Source organism: Coturnix japonica, chromosome 1, assembly GCF_001577835.2.
Source record: "Coturnix japonica isolate 7356 chromosome 1, Coturnix japonica 2.1, whole genome shotgun sequence".
In the NCBI taxonomy this organism is placed as follows: domain Eukaryota; kingdom Metazoa; phylum Chordata; class Aves; order Galliformes; family Phasianidae; genus Coturnix; species Coturnix japonica.
Window position 1 is genome coordinate 25,800,543 of NC_029516.1, and position 15,964 is coordinate 25,816,506.

Here is a 15,964-nt window from a genome sequence, read left to right on the forward strand (position 1 = left end):
TCCGGTCCACTCCGGGGATCCTCCCGAGGGCCGGCAGCCAGGACGGCCCGCTCTCCCCGCTACAAACAGGAGCGGGGCGCTGCCCAAGATGGAGGCGGCCGCCCCTCCGCCTCAGGTGCGAGGGACCCGGCTCCGCGCCGTCCCCACTCCCTCCTCCGCCCGCCGCGCGCTCTAGCGCAGGCGCGCTCCTTCCCTCCCCCCGCGGGAGCGCGCGTCCCGGTAGGGCCGGGCGGGGGCGGCGGGGAGGTGATAGGCGCGGGAGCGCGCCCGCCGCCGCTCTTCTCGCTGGGTTGCCGGGCGTGCGGCAGGAGGAGGCGCGCGGCCGCGGGTCTCCATCGATTGACTGACTGACTGACTGTCGGGTGGAGGGGCCGCAGTTTCTGTGAGTACCGCGTCGTCCCCCTCACCCAGCCCCGGCGGCGGGGAGCTGAGCGGGAGCTGAGCGGGAGCTGAGCGGGAGCTGCCCTCCGGGCGCGGTGCGGAACCCGGCGGCAGGTGCCGGGCTCGAAGCACCTGACGGGGAGGCGGAGGCAGCTCGGGCTGCAGGTGCGGGGGGCGGGCGCCGGAGGTGGCAGCTGCCGGCGAAGAGCGGCGCGGTGGGCCCGGCTGTGCGGCTGTGGAGCGGCACGGCCCACACCGGCTCGGCTCGGCGTGTGGCGGCGATTCCGCCCGGCGCGGCCCCTGCCGGGTGCCCGGAGGTCGCCATTTCGCGCTCGGCAGCGGCCGGGAGCTGCCTGTGCCGGGAGCTGGAGCTGTCTGTGCCGGGAGCTGGAGCTGCCTGTGCCGGGAGCTGGAGCTGCCTGTGCCGGGAGCTGGAGCTGCCTGTGCCGGGAGCTGGAGCTGCCTGTGCCGGGAGCTGGAGCTGTCTGTGCCGGGAGCTGTCTGTGCTGAACCGCCGGCGGCAGCCCCAGGTGAGCCCCGCAGCGCTGCCCGGCCGGAGCCGCCCCCGCACGGCTCTTTGCGCCGCCTCCCGCTGCTGCTGTCGGGTTGGGGGGTGAGGAGAGCACAAGGGGGGTCGGGGTGTGTGGTGTCCTCGAACCGGCATCGAAAATGGCAACGGGAGCGCGAGCAGCGATGCACCTGCTCCTCGGTTCTAAAGTCATCATTAAGTGAACGTTCTGCTCAACTTTCCGGCACGGTGCTGTTAGTTCTGAAGTCTGAAATGCGTTTACGCTCCGTCTCTGGAGTCGGGGTTTAGGCGCTATCTGATTAATGAGGGCAAGCTGTTTAAATATTTAAGCTCGCGGTATTCCAGCCCAGTCAATAGGGCTGTTCCACACGGACAAATGCAGTGTGACAGCAGCGTTGTTCCTTAGTTGGCTGTGTAGGGTGATAAAATCATGGAGGATGTGATGTGCTGCTCTGTGGTGAAATGTGCAGATCGTGACCTGGTCTTCTGTTTGTAAATATCCTCTTCTTCGTTCTTCCTTTAAACAAGGAAGGCTCTTCTAGGCTCTTCTGCTGAGCCTAGAAGCCAACTGCCAGCAGTGTTCCTGTGCTGTTGTGTGCTTAGAAAAGGTGGGTGAAACATGAAAAGAACTTTATCAAATCTAACAGGTGCAATGTTAATTGTTTCAGCTTCTTCCATTATTTAGCGTGGTAGCTTATGGATTGTGATTGTATGGGGCCGTGCATGCGGTAGGTCAGTGTGCAACACCAGAAGGCATCTGGGCTTCATGTTGAGTTGGAAAGCGGCGTAGATGCCAAGAGATGCATCTGCAGGTGTTCTTTTGGCAAAGGGTATCAGCTGTCAGAGAAAGCGTAGTGTGATACCCCGAAGCACCCGCAAGTCAGAAAGCTGACATTCTGATTTTTGCCTAATCTGATAATTTGCGTGTGCACACACTTCATGCATTTCACAGGCGTTGGAAGAGACCTCAGGAGAAAAACCAGTCCAACCCCCTGCTAAAGCAGGTTCCCTAGAGCAGGCTGTGGTAGGTTTCTTTAGTTGATGTTTGTTCTTACTTTTGAGTATGAATTGCAAAGCAAGAGATCAGAGTTGCTAAAGAACCAAAGACTGTGGAAATTATTTATCTGAATTTAGAAACACTTTGATATTCTCTTGGGTGTTTAAAAACAGTTGTTGGGCTGTATCGATAGGGTTGGCAAAGTGTGTTTTGAGAATACTGAATTTAAAAGCAAACCAACCAAACCCTGACAGGAAATGGCTTAGTGGTGAGAAAACCCGGGATCCGCTGAATGAATTTGTATTCTGGATTGTGCAAAGGAGATTTAGCTAAAGGAAAGCTGTACAGCTGTGTGTCAGCATCAGATGATGTGGCTGTGTGTACCAGCTGGTGCTAATGATGAGGCTAAAACCCTCTTCATAACTCAGAGTAAAGCCACAATTAATCATCCTCACATTAGTATTTTGTTCTGTAATTGGTCTCACTGGTTACAGTAAAAATACTTGAAAGTAATCATGCTTAAGGTGAGGGAGATCACCAGAATCTGGTCTTTAGTTATTGTTCCTTATCTTCTCGCAGAAAGGGTAATGTTTATCACATTTCCTGCAGAGCTGGTTTGCAGAGAAATGATTTTAGCATGGAAATCCGACTTCCTTAAATGGTCTTTATTGTCAGGCATGAAATGAGATAACAGATCCAGTGGTACTTAGTCATATCTCCTAATAGCGCCCTGTGCTTTGGTCTTTCTCTCTGGCACTCAGAAGGGCAATGGCAGAAGCGTTAATAACCAAATTGTAGGTTCCTGGAATTAATGAGGCATCTCTCTAACTGACAGTCCTTATTGGGTTGAAGATTCTGATTTCAAGCCAGGAAAAGGTAATGCAAATCTCCCCATTCTTTTTGCTATGGTGAAGTAGTGCATCTCCGTAGTATCTGGATGTAAAATGTACTGAGTGTATTAAGGACTGGGGATTTATTGGTAGAGCTTAGATTCCTCAGTCAGCCTGAAACCCAAATCTGCTGTTTGCAGCTGTGGAGCTGCTGTTCTCTTTTGTTTTATTTGGTTGTCCCAAATCATCTTGGGCTTTAATTATTTACCTTCCGATATATCTGAAGAGTGCAATGAACATACCCGGTGAAAACCAAGTAGTGCAGTTTAATCTTGTCATTCTTTATGAAAAGAGTTTGTAAAATGGGAAGCTGTACAGAGACAGTACATCCCAGTAATGTAAGCTGAGGGAATAATGTAGGAGGCTGTCTGCTGGGCAATGTGCAGTGAGTCTGATTTCGCCTTCCTGAGTGGGCTGATAGTATTCAAAAAATTCTGTTATACTTTATCTGCAGTGATAATTTGCATTTTAAATTAATGAGTGTGTTTATTGCCTGTTAGCTTTAGTATTAAAGGTACTGTAATTTAATGCATTTATGAATATTATGGGGGTTTGTTTGTTTGTTTCTTAATACTAAGAAAATTTGGAAAGAGTTAATTGTCAGTAATAATCGTAGCATGATTTGCCTGATTTGCCTTGAGTTTTGCCCTGTTGCTTGTGTAGCAGGAAAATATAGTTGCAAGCTGGCTGTACTGCTTTCTTCGGAGCTACTGAGGGCTGGCTGGGCTTTCAGTTATTTACCTCCATAGAAAACTGGAAGGAAAAAAGTGAACAAAGGAGGTCTGTTTTGCCTGTCCCACTTGCTGGGCTGTTGTCTTTGCCCTTTTCAGTGAAGAAGGGGGTAGAGCTGGGTCAGAGTTGAAGAACACTGAAAAGGAATTCAAGTCTCATATTGAAATGTGAACGATAGCTTAGTTTGAGAGCCGAACGTGCTTGTTTGAGTTGGAGTTTTTCTATCTGTGGGAGCTGTAACTGACAGCTGGTGACGGACTGTCATATTGACGCTGCAAGGTGCAGCTAGATGTGCGCCCGAGCCCTGATTAAGACTCTCAGTAAACAAGTACGTATCTGATGAGACGATTAATACCGGAGATAGTGATGCTAGACAGTTTGCAACACTAGACACTTGATTGTGCGAGTTAAGGGCAAGCCCCTGCAGCTGGCACACATTCAGGCTTGCTTGTCTAGCCTAATTGCATTGCAAATACCTCTCTGGATTGCACTGTAGCTTCTCCCTTCTCCTAAGTGTTGAATAAGTACAGAAACGTTCATCTGGATCTTCTATTAACTGTTACAAGAGGCTTTCAGTTTTGTTTTGTTTTGGTGTATGAAGGAGGATAAATGTATCTTACTATTCACTTCATGAATGCACTGTTTCCCTACACTGTTTTGGTTTTGAAATGGCTCGATTCATAATGTGATTACAGCTTTCCCCTTGTTAACTTTTTAGTATGGAAGCATATCAGCTTGAATTATAAAATGTTTCTGTATGAGCTCACAGTACCCCCATTCTACTTTAAGCCACCAAACTTTGTAGAAAAAGCAGCATTTCATGCAGAGCATCTCAGACGCACAAAAATAGCCAAGTGAGGAGAAAAGGCCAGTTCAACTTATAAGGACGTGATAACTTTAAAAAACAGACACATTAAAAAGGATCTGGCTGTCTAGTTGGTCAATTAGAGCGGACAAAATTAGCACTGATGTGGTGTCTGTAAATCCTTGTGTAAGGCTGCTGAATTTGGATGAGGTCTAGTGGGAATGCAGGTGTTCTCATACTCGGTCTGCAGCATTAGGTGTACGTGACCTTTTAATTTCCTCTGGTTTGAAGCATGTAATTGTTACTGTTTAACATCTTGTTTGAGGAAAACAAAAGTTTTGCATAACCAGGAAGTTTGGGATCTGTCTTTGACTAAATAAAAAGCTTCACTGATCAGTTATCCAAAGTGTTAACGTACCATGTTCCCTTACAGACTTATCAAGATTTGGGCCTGGCAGTGCTTATACATTAATACAGGTATTTTTTTGTGTGCGTGTCTTTCTGAACTTTAACTTTCACTTCCACCTTCCTTTTATCAGTGTTCAGTGTTGCATTTGTCCAACTTGAGTCTGAGAGCTTATGTGGAGGAGTTGCCTTTTGAGCGTCACAAACCTGTGGAGGTCTGTATATGTGTATGTGAAGGCACTGTCCATGGTCAATTAGTGCAAAAAACAACTGTTGTGCAAGAAGTGGGGTTAGGGAACACTTCTGCAGCTGGAGAACAATGCCATGGATTTAACTGACCTGTGCATGGGCACTGGCCCAGGGAAGTCTTCCAGCTGAATGTTGTACTGTAGCATTGGCAAAGTAATAGAAATGGTTGAAATGCTAACCGAGAGTCTGATTGAAGTGATGAATTAGGAACAGAATCCACAAGGAAGACCACTGTTCAAGTAAAAGGGTAAAGAACAAAACGCGTTACAGAGTTTTTCGTCAGAAAGAAGTGGTAGAACTGAGGGATTTGGGAAAGAAAATATCACTGGAAGCCATTGAGGAAAGGCAACGGTAGAATAATCAGGGAACATACATACAACTTGTGCACTTATAAAAAGGAATTTTCAAGAGTATTTTAAAATGCCAGATGGTTCACTTTCATTTTATCAGTAGCCTCCCACATTACATGTTACCTTCAGTTATAGGGTAGGCAATCCTCTTCCCTACTCTTAGAGGCTGCGTCTAGTGGGAATAAAAAGTGGAGCTGCCTGTCCTGCTACTGTTCACATCTCTGGGTTAATCAAAATACAGGACATAACCAGTGCCTTTCTTATTCAAATCTCTGTGGAATATGAGCAAGACAAACGTGTTGTGAGCTATTCTTTGGGTGGGATAACAAGGTCTAGATGGTAGGTTGCTGCTTTGGATAAGCTGGAGACTGTAGGTTCCTGCCCTCAGCCCACTCCCTGGGCTGTTGTTGGGGCTGTTGTTGGGGTCTGTAGACAAACTAAATACAACAGGATGTTTAAATCTATTGTGTTCTTGCTTCTTTATTGAAAACTGAAAGGTATTTTTTCTTCTTCCTTAGCACAGCTGAATTGGTAACTTGGTGATTGTTACATACTGTCAAAATCTGGTTCTTGCCTTGGGTGATATAGTAATAGGCTGTGCTAGCTATTTTACTGTTTTTTAATCTATTATGACTCTGTGTGTATACATATAGTTTTTATATAAACTATATATATATTGTTTTTACTGAAGCTCAGAAAAGACAACTGCATTCCTTTTCCTTTCTTTCAAATTTTGTAGGATTTGAGTGAGTTTAAAACAAGTGAAAGAAAATGGTAGAAATAGAGGCCTACTGTTTTTCTTGTGTCTTGGAGCAGTAAGCTTGGTGTTACAGGTCCAGCTGTTCTGAAGAGCTGTGTTTTCTATGCATGGTGAGCCTTTTTCATTTCCCTGTACCATAATGTACAGCACAGTACTGGGGTTGTCATGTTCTGAGTGATTTGTGGCTTTCTCGAGGGTGCAGTGGGAATCATTGTAGTGTTGCTGTGGTCAAGTCTGTAAGTCATGAGGACCAGGGCCTTGTCACCTTCTGGTTCTGATTCCTACTTCTGTTAATCACAGTATTTATGATTGATCTACGCTAAAGTTCAGAGACTCCAAAAGGCAAGGAATACCTTGGCAGTGAAGGTGGAAGGGAAAAATTTGTCCTTGGTTGGGTCTGTCACACAGAATTTGTGGTTATCCGATCTCTTTCTAGCACAAAGGCCATGTTACTTTTGCCTGGGCATCGGTTTGTTTATGTTTGTAGGGCTGATGAAGACAATTACTATTCATATGATGACCCAGCCCAAGTAATGCTACGAGGGTGTCTTTGTGTTTGTGAAGAAACTCCCTCTTCTTATCAAAACTGGTTGTACTTTGTTTGACATGCTTTTCTCTGCTCTTATGTAGGTTTTGGTTACGTGCATAATAAAACCAATGAAACTAATTTCGGGGGTTTGTGTTCACATGCCAAATGTGTTTTGAATCATTTTGAAGATTGTCTGTGTGGCTAATGCCTTTAAAAACATCAAATAACAAGGGAAAGGGATTACCACCTACGGCTTCTCTGAAGGTTTAGAGCTGGGAAACAATTTTCTCTAACTCCTTCCTGGTTGTATGATACCATGAAAATAAGGAATATGAATGATTGTTCTTCTGTTATGTGAAATAACATATCTGCTAGAAGAGCAGTGTAAATAACTGAGCAAAAAGCAATAAATTATCCTTGCCAATTGGATGTTATTGTCTGTATTGATCTTGCATGATAGACAACATCATAGAAATTTCTGTAGTAGTGTAAATCTGAAACCTTATGTGCACATCCTCCTTTAAATATCCAGCAAGAAGCTCAAGTTGGCTGGAAGCTAACAGTGTTAGCACTTGCATGCGGCAATTCTATAAAATGCATTTGTAACTTATAGGGGGGGAAAAATCTGGGAAACAGTGAAGGTGATCTTGACCAGCAGAGGGCGGACATATTGTTTATGGAGCACAAAACAAATGCTTAGAAAGGAGATAGTCTATGTGTATGAAAATACAATGAAATAGAAAGTGAATGGATAAAATACTATAAGTGCATAGAATGTCCTAACTATTATGTAAACACTATTATGTTCTGTTAGTATAAGATGAAAGTAAACATGTCTGCTAATAACTGGTCAATGGCTGTGCGTTCATACAAAGGAACGCAGAAAAGCAATTCACTGGATCACTGAACCCAATAACTTCAATTAAAGTGCATTTTCATGTCCATCATCATTTGACAGTAGCAAGCATACCCCTTGCTCAATAGTTTTTCTCTTGCAGATAAAGAATAACTTAATTCAGTCTTCATGTCATTGCAGATTCCCCAACATTTGCATGTTCTTCTACTGTTTTTTATTAATAACACTTAGGTTCTTTAGAGCATATAATTTTGCTTCTTAGGGTATCATGGAAAGTATTTAACATTATGGGCCTAAGGTTAAGTACTTCAATGGAAGTAGCCTTTTTCAGGAGTTTTGTAGTACTGTAGTTTGTAGTGAAAGATGATGTTTGGTCATTTTATATAGCTTTTCTGCTACAAATGCAGGATCCTGATTAAAGCACGTTTGCCTTTACTGTGTCTTGTACCTTCTCAAGTTACAGTGATAGCCTCCTTTCTCAGAATTACTTTCTTCTAAAATCTAGGCTGCCTTTTTAAGAAAAGCAACAGTATTCTTTATCCTGTGGTTTCAAACTCACAGAATTTGTTATTCTTTAGACGCAAATCTTAAGAGCTTTCCTTGTTCTCTGGGGACTTGATTCAGCTTGTTTCGGGAATGAAGCATCATCAATATAGCCTTAAACGCTGCCCTAGATTTCTAATTTCCCCACTGTTGCTTCCAACAGACACATTTCTCTTAACAGCAGGATTTCTGGAGAAGTTATTTCTATGACTGTTTACAGATATTGTTCTCAAAACTTTAGCTGGAGGAATTTTTCTCCTAGTTAGTTCTAAGATTTTATGTACTACTTCACAATCTTTTCCACTTGGCACTGAAATATGGAAGTTTTTTTTTCATATTATTCAGGAAGATGTCCTGGCAGAATGGGCAGCATCAGATACTCAAGTGTGTCACTGGAATTAATGATTTATTAAGATTTGCATCTAATAGTGCAGTTGGGTAATGTGTCCAAGCACTTGGCTTTTCAATGCATTGTTGAAGTTATGACTTTAGCTTCATAGGGGTTGAATTCTGCTGCTTGAATACAGTGACAGGAGCATTATTGCCAAGAACATGCTCCGTAGCTGGAAATGGTTGCCAGGATTAGTCCAAGTATTAGTAGATTAGTTGTAGTGTTTAATACATAATATAGATGCTTATATTTGTTTCTTTTCTCTTCTGTGAAGTTGAGATACTGTCATAAGAGTAAACGATTTATTTTCCCCCTTGGTTTGAAACACACACCAAGAAGTATTAGCCATTGCTGCGAAAAACAGTTTCGTACGGTAAGCTGAAGTAAATAACACCTGCCCTTTTATTATACTAGATGGGGAAATTTTAAATTAAAAACTACTATGCAACTTCCCAACTTGACTGTTAATAAAAAGACATGAACTACAATGGAGAAGATAAGTCCTGAAAGCTGAAGGTGGTTTGGAAAATAGCTGATGAGAGGAGATGAAACAAAGGCAAATAGGTCTCTTAAACTACTTGCAAATAGCTGTTAATAGAATGGAGTTCCGATTGCTTGTTTACTAAAACATAATATCAGGTTACTGTTTTAATGAATGGAGCTTGTAACTATGGAGTATTGTGTGGACTGGCAAATAATTAAGCTAAACAATTTAGTACTAAAAGAAATAATAAGTTGAAAGATTGCTCTCATAACGATCACACACCTATTCCTTGTCTTGTTGCTCACTAGAGGAAAAATATTTCACTGCTGGTGTCATGGTCTACGCTCCAGTGATTATTCTACATGCTCAGGATGAGTTGTTCTTTTTATATGAAAAAGCTTAGAGTAAATGAAGGCTGGAAGTAGGGGGCAGGTATACATGCAAACAAAAATAGTTTCAGTGATTGAGTATTATCAAGTGTCTTACTTAACCCAGAAACTTATCCTCCCTCCTGTCTGGTAGACTCCCATAATCAAAAGTGAATGTATCAGCATCTAGGTAGGGGTATAACCTTCTGAAGGAAAGGACTGTTTGTTTATAGGAAAACTGGATTGAGATTAAATAAAAGAAAACAGTGGGTATTTCAGAGCAATTCCTAATGTTTCATTGTTATTTTCTGGAATTATTTTTTATTTCTCCCAAATGCAAGATCATGGAGTTCTTTAGTTGCATGCAGATAGGTCAGATAAGGCACAATTATTAAGCAAGTAACTTCTTATTCAGTCAAGGAAAGGTACATGTTTTTTTGACCCTCACAGTATTAAAGCTAGGGATGTAATTGCTTAGTCTGTCAAAGCAAAAAGAGCTTTGAGCAGACACAGTTGCATTCTGCCCTTTTATAGACTTTAGAATGTAAAAATCTGTGTATGAATTGTGCATTTTCTGACTATGGTTGGGAATGCAGGGGAGACAGGAGGTTGTACTTTTCTTTAGTTGATTCTGTGTTGTACGAGGACTCCATGTTGACCTTGTGTGTCACGAGGAAGCACTGGGACTCTCTGAGCTCTTACTCTTCAGCTTGTGGCCTGGGTTTGGGTCTTCTGTGGCAGGACCACTTGAGCTGTCAGCAGTTTGTATAGCAGAAGTTGGAGAGTCACCTCAAGTAAGGCTGACTGAAGCAGGTAGTTATTGGGTGCACAGGTGCCATGTCTTCAGCTCACTAACCATAGAGGCCCAGGAGGTTATGGAGCAGGCTTACAAGAGGTTATGAAAACTAGGAGGGTAGGGATGAATGTCAGCAGTAGGTTGGGCATTTGGGGCTGTAATTCATGTTTTGGTCTCCCAAGCCAGCTGTGTTCTAGTTCTTTGTAGTTATATAGGCAGCAGTATATAATATACAAAGGTGAATTATATCAGTATCATATAGTAGATTTTATTCAGTAAAGCCAAGATCTGTGCAGTAGAGTAAGTTGGGAAGGGACAGAAAGAATGGCTGCTTTGGATAGTGGAAGTTAAAGAAAGTTGTGCTGTAAGGTGCAGGGGCTCATTTCTCTAACATCTGGACTGCAGCAATCTATTCTGAGGTTATACTGGAAAAAGGCTACATAGGATAAATGCATCTCAAGCCTGAGGAATACCTTGAATCATGCATGTTTTGAGACTAAAGGAAGTGAGGAGGAAATGCGGTGTTACAAATAAAGTGTTACAGATCACTTTGAGGGGTGAAATTGCAAGCGTTGTCTTTCACCATTCAAACTGGAGAAGATGATCAGCTTGATATGAGATCTTGTTGTTTAATTATGTGACAATACTTAAATAGATCACAAAACCAATATTGGTTGTTAAGAGAAAAATCATCTTTGCTATACAGTATAAAAGCTCTAAACAGGAGTCCGTCTTATAAACTTAATATGCTTTTAAGATCTTTAAACTGGCAAAGCTGGAGTGCAACCTAACAGAAGAACCTGTTTCTCTAAAGATGCAGAATAATGCTGCTCCCTGAGGTTGTGTGTTTGACTTACCCTGGATGGTAAAGGATGGAGTGAGATATCTGTTTCTGAAAACACATCTATAAAAATTGTTGAATATTTACTTTCATTAGGACTTCTGTGATTATGGGGAGTAATTTATAATTTACTGTAGTGAGTTAACGCACTGCTTTGAACTGGTATTTTTTTATTATTAAAAAGTAGAATTCAGATTAGTGTAATTATGAATTTGCATTTCATAATGCATTATCTAATTATGGTCATTTAATTTTTCTCCAATTTAAATATTAATTGATTAAAAAGGAACTAATTTGATTGTGTCGGTCTTGCATTGAAGCATGACTTGGAAATTAAAACTTAGGTATGTTAAAATATATTGCTATTCAGTATTATCAATTTCTATATTTTAATAATAATCTTTTTGATGCTAAATATCACTGGAAAAATAACCCATAACTGTTTTGAGAGAACAGAAACTCAACTTTTGTAGTGAAATTAAGTTTGTGAACACTAACCCTCTACCAAAGACTTGTGCAGTATCTGGAAGGAAACATCTGGAATTCTTAATTAGCATCTAGAAGAGCATCACTGGGAATTCCTATGTCTTCTTTATCCCTATTTATGCCATCTTAAGGTAGTGAATTTTACTCATTTATTTTTACCTGCTATACAGGTACTGGTGAATATTTAACAGTAATTAATAGTGTGAAAATCTTACTTTGAATGCAGTTGTGTAATGGTAAGCATAGAATTATAAAACAGAACTTCAGAGTTCCTTTTAAGAAGGCTTACAGTCTTAAATATAATTAGACAGCCAGACTTTGAAGTAAATAGTTTAAAAACTTTGTTTTATGATGACTCCAGAGCTTTCATATAAAATGATTCTGCTAATTTTTGTATGTTCATTGAGACTGTGACTGCCTAGTTATGCTACTAGGCACAATCAGATGGTAATTGATGATTGCTGTTCAAAGACATAGTTAATGAGTACAAGGGAGTATGGTTTTTATAGCTCTAATGTTTTTAAAAAACATTAAAGCTAGCTCCATTAAATATGTTAACATGTTGTTCTACTGTTCTACACCAGAGTTTAGAAATACTCTGAAGGAATGTCTGCTTTTTCTATTATACTTTCAGAAGCATTTCATGTAACCTATCTAACTAGTCAAAAGTTTTTATTTGCGCTAAAGAAGCTAGAACTTAGTTTTTTAATCTTATTGGGGATTTGACATGGAAGACTTGTGTTTATACCCGGCTAGTTTAATTCTGAATAGTGCTTCATTACTGGAAAGCAAACAACTATGTTGTAAAGAAAATATCCTTCATGGATGGCTTAGTGAGATGGCACCATTGTATGTCTTGGAGAGCCAGAATGGCCAAATTATCCACACTGGCTTTATCCTACATATGAATGAATGATATTCTGCTGCCTATATTCAAATTGACAATTAGATTGATAAATACAATATCTGATGACAAACAAAATAGGAGTTTTGACTTCATTGTATTTTCAAGAAAGGTGGGGGAGGGAAGGCTTCTTGTACATCCAATCAACTGTCCTGAAAATTGTCAGTGGTTTTGATGTTATGTTGGTAATTTGTAACGTTAGAAGTAGCATCATGTAGTAGCTTTTTATTTAAAGCTATTCATTGTCTTTATTTCTGTTTATTCTCTGACATATGAGCAGGCCTGAGTCCCCCAGAACAAGAAAGACATGGAGCTCTTGGAATGAGTCCAGGGAAGGGCCACTGAGATGATCAGAGGGCTGGAGAACCTCTTCTATGAGGAAAGGTTGAGGGAGCTGGGCTTGTTTAGCTTGGAGAAGGCTCTGGGGAGACCTCATTGTGGCCTTCCAGTACTTGAAGGGAGCATATAAACAGGAGGGAGAATGACTGTTTATGAGAGTGGATACTGATAGGACAAGGAGGAATAGTTTTAAACTGAGGCAGGGGAGATTTAGGTTAGTTATTATGAGGAAGTTTTTCACACAGAGGGTGGTGACGCACTGGAACAGGTTGCCCGAGGAGGTTGTGTATGCCCCAACCCTGGAGGCATTGGAGGCCAGGCTGGATGTGGCTCTGGGCAGCCTGGTCTGGTGGTTGGTGACCCAGCCCATGGAAGGGGGATTGAAACTAGGTGATCTTCTGAGGTCCTTTTCAAACCAGGCCATTCTGTGATTCTATGATGTGGTTGCTGTTAACGTTAGTTTATTTGGATTTGAGAATGTAATCTTTTTTTCTGGTTATATATTAACTATACTATGAATCTGGAAATACCCAAATTGGCTTTCCTCTGAGCAAGCTTAAGCCAGAAAGCAATATTGTCTGATTTTTCAAGCCAGTATTATTAAATACCTTTGACTCTCAGTCAACATTATAACTGATCTGTTTTCTGTTCTTGATTATCCAACTCCTGGATTGCCATAAACTATGCTGTTTAAGGTTGGCCGAATAAAAGTGTGAATGACACTTCACAAATAATGACAACATGGCACATCTGCTTTGGTTCCCAGTGTCACCTAAGGTGCAACTTCTATGCAGGAGGTACTGCTATCCATTGCTATCAATTCAAGACAGTCAATATAAAAGTCATATCTCAGGATCGCTGTTGGGATCACATAACCATGTACTTAAAAGAATAAAAATAAAAATCCAGCCTGGGTGGTTTGAGATGCAAGAGTGATGAAACAGGTTAGATGGGTTAATCTGAAAACTTGTGAGTGGTAGATGTAACCTTTGCTCAAAAAATCCTGTCTGAGTAGTATTTTAAAGGACTTGCTGGAGTTGTGGTGCAGTGACCTTACTTCAAGTATTCTGGGGGGAGAAAAAAGAAATAAAAAAAAAAAGAAGTCACCACACAATTCTCTTTTTTGTTCCTTTTTTTTCTCCTCCTTCCATCTGGTGTCATTACTTAAAGACTTTTTTTTTTTTTTTCCATGTAATCTTTCATGTCAGACCAGAAAAAAACCTTTACGTAAGCTGGGAGTAGTGTCTCCAGGACTAATCTGAACACTGGATTGGGCTTTTGACCACTTTGTCCTTTAGTTCAGTGCAGGTTTGATTAAAAATAAATATTTTTAGGTATTATGCTAGAATATTTAATCTGGAAACCACTAGGGAAGCAATACAAATGCAGATGAAGTAGGCTTAATATGACTTCCAGTTTTGGGAAGTGACTGTAGCATTTTCCTTGAATAAAAGAATGTAATCCCTTGTCTCCAAATAACTTTCTTAATACTGTTGCATTGTCAAACAGCTGTTTGTTGAAAATTGAGGTAAAAGTTGTTGGGCACTGTTCCATAGAGTAATGCTCATCTGGAGAATCTAATCTATCAGTTCTTTACTGGATGGCAATAGGAGTCTTCATCTGGATTAGATGAGATTCCTCAAAACGTTTGCTGTTATTTATGCATGATCTGCTTCTGTTGGTTATGTTAACCTTATGTTCAAAATGCTTCCCAGCTGTCTTGCACCAATAGCGGAAAATGTCGTGTAACCAGGAACAGTTTAGGCTGCCTTGGGATGTCTCTGGGAGTGCTGGATTCTCAACCTGGGGTTCTAGTAATGCATTTAAGCACATGACTAACTCTTCTCAGTCAGTCTGTATGCAACATGAACTGCCTGGGCAAACTACAGAGGTCACTACAGTTCCCAATAGGAGAAGTCCTGTAGACATTAGCCTGGCTGTATAGGCAGCTGGGGGTGACATCAGCCACCACTGTGCACAGGTTGATCCGTGGGCTGGTTTGGGAGACATGACTCACTGCAATACTGAAGTAGCATTGTGGATCTGCACACCAGTGCAGGCAAAGCTTCTGAAAAATATGTATTTTTTTTAAACTAGTAAACTGTATGTCTAAAGACAAGTTTTTATACTGATGTTTATTACTCACTTTACAGCTGTTGCCACTTACAAAATGTAGTATTTCAACTACAGAATTAATACAGCCTGTGAAATTGGATGTCCTTTTTTGTGCTGGCAGCAATGGTAAAAAAATATTTTTACTTTATCAGGACAGTACAACAGTAAATTTAAGCAACAGAAAATGCAGCAAGCCTCTGTGCTTTAAGTTGATGAAGTCTCTGGGAGAGAGCTGCCATAAACCTATCCCTCTGCCTTAGGCATCTGCTTTTAGCTGCTGTCAGAGATAAGACCTGCGGCTAGATGGACCTTTGTGGTTATGCAAAGTGAATGCCAGGCTTGGTAGGACACATGGCACTTGTACTTGCAAATTATAGATTTAAAACTAACCAGCTAATGATTTGGAAAGCTACTGAACTCTGGGATATTTTTTTGAGAAAAGGTAGTGTAATAATAGAACATATCTGTAGACGTAATACAGAGTGTGTATGTGTGCTCAGGGTGAATGCCTGTTGGGTAGTCAGCCAGCCTGCCGAACACAACTTTGTTACTAGCATTTTGCTTCTTAATGAGAATAGATGTGCTCTGAAGACCAATCCAATGGAGTGTTTGTCTTCAATTAGAAGCATTAAGGATTTTGTATCTCACTTGAGATTTGAACTGGTGCTCAGCAGAGAGGAAGGCGGCAGTTTAAGGTAGGTGGCTTCCAGAACAGGTATGTTATCGCTTTGGGGTATCTCTAATGATACAGACTATCTCTAATGTATATACAGAATATCTCTAATGTATCTCTAAAGATACAGGATTACTAGCGCAACGACACATCATCAGTAGGGTAAAACTAACCTGTCTCACGACGGTCTAAAATTCATAAATTAAAGAAAAAGCTAAAATCAGTTTTAGTGCTTGGGTGCCACTCCGGCTTTGGATGTTGCATTTGTGAATAGAAGACATTGATTTGATGTCACAAGTATTTTTTAACAGGATTACAAAATACAAATAGCATTATGTAAGACAGATTACCTATGGCTTTAATATAGGGTTGTTTGTAGGCCAGAGGCTGTTTTGCTCAGTTATATACATTTGTTTATAACCAAGCACATTAGGATTAGGTTTAGCAGGATACCATTTTCTAAATCCATAGTATTTTCAGGTTAGATGACTTCATCTTTGGGTTTAAAATTATGAACTTAAAATCTGAACTGTGATTTATT

At 41.1% G+C, this 15,964-nt stretch overlaps 1 protein-coding gene across 31 annotated transcripts in view; it reads left to right on the forward strand.

Annotated features, from left to right (window-relative positions):
* The first annotated feature begins 275 nt into the window (after positions 1-275).
* Positions 276-15,964, forward strand: part of NRCAM (neuronal cell adhesion molecule) — a 137,676-nt gene continuing 121,987 nt past the window's right edge. For 30 of the 31 annotated variants that reach the window (XM_015854431.2, XM_015854438.2, XM_032443121.1 and 27 more), the window contains exon 1: positions 276-382. The gene's annotated coding sequence lies outside the window, so the exon portion shown is untranslated. Of the gene's footprint in view, positions 383-2,623; positions 2,784-15,964 lie in introns of those variants that run through there. The other variant, XM_032443095.1, reaches the window with a different exon arrangement.